This window comes from Manis javanica, chromosome 2 (genome assembly GCF_040802235.1).
Source record: "Manis javanica isolate MJ-LG chromosome 2, MJ_LKY, whole genome shotgun sequence".
NCBI lineage: Eukaryota > Metazoa > Chordata > Mammalia > Pholidota > Manidae > Manis > Manis javanica.
In genome coordinates, this window is record NC_133157.1 from 24,089,502 (window position 1) to 24,094,389 (window position 4,888).

The 4,888-nt window shown below is 48.0% G+C and overlaps 1 long non-coding RNA gene across 1 annotated transcript; it reads left to right on the top strand.

Moving 5' to 3' along the window:
• Positions 1–1,949: 1,949 nt before the first annotated feature.
• Positions 1,950–4,205, top strand: LOC140847186 (uncharacterized). Its single transcript, XR_012126914.1, has 3 exons — positions 1,950–2,329; positions 2,845–2,987; positions 4,026–4,205. It is a non-coding gene; the product is annotated as an uncharacterized lncRNA (long non-coding RNA).
• The last annotated feature ends 683 nt before the right edge of the window (positions 4,206–4,888 follow it).

The window sequence follows — 4,888 nt, forward strand, 5'->3', positions numbered from 1 at the left end:
TAAGGGACAGCCCCCAACACTGAAGTGGGTTTTGAGGTGTACACACCTTCCACATCCATGTTAGCCAAGTAAAATAGTTACTGTAAAGACCATATGGCTAACCATAAAACTCTTAGAAGAAAACAGGCAAAAATCTCTTGAATATAAACATGAGCAACTTTTTCCTGAACACATCTCCTCAGGCAAGGGAAGCCAAAGCAAAAATGAACAGATGGGACTACATCACGCTAAAAAGCTTCTGTACAGCAAAGGACACTATCAGCAGAACAAAGAGGCATCCTACAGTATGGGAGAATATATTTGTAAACGACATATCTAACAAGGGGTTAACATCCAAAATACATGAAGAACTCACACACATCAACACCCAAAAGGCAAACAACCCTATTAAAAAAATGGGTGGATGATATGAACAGACAATTCTCCAAAGAAGAAATTCAGATGGCCAACAGGCACATGAAAAGATGCTCCACATGGCTAATTATCAGGGAAATACAAATTAAAACCATAATGAGATATCACCTCACACCAGTTAGGATGGCCAACATAGAAAAGAATAGGAACAACAAATGCTGGCGAGGATGTAGAGAAAGGGGAACCCTCCTACACTGCTGGTGGGAATGTAAACTAGTTCAACCATTAAGGAAAGCAGTATCGAGGTTCCTCAAAAATCTAAAAATAGATATCCCATTTGACCCAGGTATTCCACTCCTAGGAATTTACCCTAAGAATGCAGGAGCCCAGTTTCAAGAAGATATATGCACCCCTATGTTTATCGCAGCACAATTCACAATAGCCAAGAAATGGAAGCAACCTAATTGTCCATCAGTAGATGAATGGACAAAAAAGATGTGGTACATATACACAATGGAATATTATTCAGCCATAAGAAAAAAACATCCTACTATTTGCCACAACATGGATGGAGCTAGAGGGTATTATGCTCAGTGAAATAAGCCAAGCGGAGAAAGACAAGTACCAAATGATTTGTCATCTGTGGAACATAAGAACAAAGCAAAAACTGAAGAACAAAACCGAAGCAGTCTTACAGAACCCAAGAATGAACTAACAGTTGCCAAAGGGAAAGGGACTGGAGGAGTGGGTGGTGGGAAGGGAGGGAGAAGGGGAATAACGGGCATTATGATAAGGACACATAATGTCAGGGGGCGGGGCACGGGGAAGGCAGTATAGCACAGAGAAGACAAGTAGTGACTCTACAGCATCTTACTACGCTCATGGACAGTGACTGTAATGGGGTATGTGGTGGGGACAATAGCGGGGGGAATATAGTAACCATAATGTTGCTCATGTAATTAAATATTAATGATACCAAAATAAAATTTTTAAAAAATCGTATGGCTAGATAACAGATACACCCTCCACTTTCATACCCTGCTTTCCTCAGTCAACAGCAAGAACATTTTTCCATACTGGCACTTTCTCTTCTACAGCATCATCTGGTCTGGCTGCGATATAATTCAGTCACTCACAGGACATTAAAGGAGGACAAAGCAAAATAAAAACACCTCTCGTACTTACTGCCACCCCCTCTCTCTGGGAGGCCCCTCAGATGGTTTCTGAGGCCCCTAGCCTTCTAAGACTAGACAGGCCAGGGGAGGCCCAAACACCCTGAGCCAGCACCCGCCCTGCTGGACCCTCGCCAGCCTGAGCCCTCCCCCGGGCCAACCCCTGAACCCCGCCGACAGCACAGGCCATGGTCAGAGCAGCTGCCAGGGAGCCCCCTGAGAGGAGGAGGCTGGGCCTGTAGTGAAGTCATGTTCTCACATGAGGCGGGTTTTGAAAGAACAGCCTGGCAGGGTGGGGGGCTAGGAGATGGGCTGGTCAGGAAATGCCAGTTTAAAGTTAGCTCTGACCTATTAATCAGCCACGGGGACAATGATGCAGGAGGGGCGGGAAGGCCGGACATGTGCTCGCGCCAGATTTATGGGCCCAGAACAAAGGGCGGCCTGCTGGTTTAGAGAGTCTCTTTCCCTTTTCCTCTGGCAAAACGAGGACATTGTTTGAAAAGCCAAAAAGAACAAATATTCTTAACGACTGAGGTCATTTCCAGAGATGCAACAGGTCCTGATGGGGACTCGGACACATGCTGGGGGAGGAAGACTATGCAGGGGCGTGCAGAGCTGCGCGGTGGGCGCACGTCAGGAAGCAGAGGCTGCAAACCTCTCACCTGCGCTCTCGGAGGAGCTGCGGTTGCCGCCCTGGAGGCGTCCGAGGACCCGGCCTGAAGCCCTTCAGGATGAACCCAGGAGCCTCTGTGGAGGCCGTGCTGTCGGACCGAGAACCGTCTGCCTCCCTCCTTCCCTGCTCTGTGAGCTTTCCGGAGAAGCCTTCCCAAGGGCGGGCTGCCTGGGGGGCGGCTGGTCTCAACTTCACGCACATCCAGGAGGGTGCCTGGCTGCAGCACCCTGCCCCATTTCATCCTACGAGGAGAGGAGAGGGGAGTGAGAGAGTGGGAGGGGAGAACAGAGATCACAGTCATCATCAAAGGGGCTGCCCAGGGAGAGGAGATGGTGGCCGAGTCTCCCAGTTCCTCGTTTGCGGCCCAACTCACTGTGGCTTCACTGCTTCTCCCTCCCAAAGGCTGGCACCTTCACTCCGGGGCTGGGCGCCTCGTACCTGGAGCGTACGGGTATCCTTGACTTCTGTCTTGCTTCCCTCTCATCCAGCTTCCACACAGCTGCTGAATGAACTTGCTCAACTATGCACCTGACTATGTCTTTCTTAGCTAAGAGGCATTGGGTGACTCCACTCTCTACAGAAAAGAGGTTCAGAAACAGCCTGGTGACAGGCTTCTTCATGTTATGGCCCCATCTGCCTTTCTAGGTCATCTCCTACCTCTTGCCAGCCCCACCACATCCTTTAGCCCCATAGAAGTATTTTCTGTTCCCTGAACATGACTTGCTCCCCCTGGAAACATTCTAGCTGCTCTTTAAGACCTGAGCCTCGATGTTACCACCGCTATGAAGGTAAGACCCTATACACCATGTGCTGGCTGGATTAGCCACGTCCTTACCAGGAGTCCCAAGCACATGTTCCCACTGCTAATAATAATAATGATAATGGCATAGCACTTATCACAGAGATAACATTATTTAGTTGGGGGTCACTTGAAGGCATGAACTCCATTGAATGACTTCCTGAATGATGAGTGATGGCCTAGTAGACCCATGTCTACTAATGTTATCCCTTGGTATGTAGAAGCCCATGCAAATATTTCTGTGGAATTTATGCATATATAAACATACTGAGTCACTAAAATCGGTGTTTCACCACCATTCTGACCACCCAACATCATGTGATCTGCAAAAGAAACATTCTTAGACTCTTATGAGGCATCTGGTTGAACCCATGCACTAGGCAGAGCACTGGAAAGTATGCCAAATGGGAGAAGTGAGAACCAGTGCTGAGGTGGGTTCAGATGGGGCCCAGAGCACCCTGTCTGGATGGCATTGCTGGCCCTGGCCAATCCTGATCCCTGGAAGGGCTTAGATAATGTTGGGGATGGTATTCCAAAGTTCAGGTGCACCTGAGGCCCAGGACCCAGGCAGACTCCCTACTTGCCCTGATGCTACTGCACTTAGTTAACCATGTGATCATATATTTGTCATTCCAACATTTACTGAGTACCTATTATGTACCAAGCACTTCATTAGAAGCTGAAGTTACACATTCATTGTTATTTATTACTGTAGTTAGCAAGTTCTCTCCACCAAGGAATAAACTTAATAATAACACACCAAGAACTGCAGAGCGTAAGAGTGTACCTATCAATTTTCCGCTCAGGAAACTGAGCAGGAGAGGGGTACTTTATTCCCGGGTGTGGTTAGAAATGCAGCAGAGGTTCCTGAAAGAAAGCAAAGGCTAATCCATTGATCTCAATTCCAAAAATAAACCAAAATGTGAGAAGAGAGAGGGAATGATGACTTAAAGCCTATTCTAAGGTTCAACAGATGATGGAAATAATGACTAAAATACATGAGAATAGCTGTGTATTGTGCTTTCAGAACTCACAGCGGCCAAGCCGGCTATCAGAGCAGAGCAATGGGAAACGCAGTGCCCTGAGCCAGCAGAGGACGCGAGCTTCCACCTCTGTGCCTCCACTTCTGCATCTATAAACCAGGGATCAGGACCCTCCTGTGTTATTGCAAGAACCGAATGATATTAAAGGTCATGAATACCGAGTGCATGCCTAAAGCCCTACCCGGAGTTGTTTGTTACTAACAAAGGAGCAGAGAGGTTGTGGTTTTCTCACCTCACCAAGCAAAACCACACACACAGGGGGTTCACACAATGCAGGCTTTTATGAATGGTGAGATAGTCAAGTGAAGAGACAGATCTCTCCTCAGACTAACCCTGAAGCCCTCAAGAATGTAATTCCATCTGTCTCCTCAGCTTTGCAGCTATTTGCCGAGCGCGCATGCGCGCGCGCACACACACACACACACACACACACACACACACACACACACACACACACACACACTCACACACGCGCGCTCCACAGCTTGATCCTCAAACATCCCTTACCCCCAAGCCATGGTTCACAACCTAAGGGAATGTTGCACCGCATGGAACTTTTGGCAATGTCTGGAGACCTTTTAGGTTGTCACAGCTCATGGGGGAGAGAACGTGGCTTGTTCCAGGCATCCCGTGGGGAGGGACCAGTGATGCTGCCGGGCACCCTACCCTGCAGAGCACAGCCCGCACAACAAAAGCTTGTCTAGCCAAAAATACTAATGGTGCCGAGGTTAAGAAACTCCACTCTAAGCCTTTGTTTATGCTGTTCTTTCCATTATAAATGTTCTCTTTCCTTCTCTCTACTTCCTTCAAAGAGAGGAAAGGCCCCATCACATGCGGCTGTAGGTTT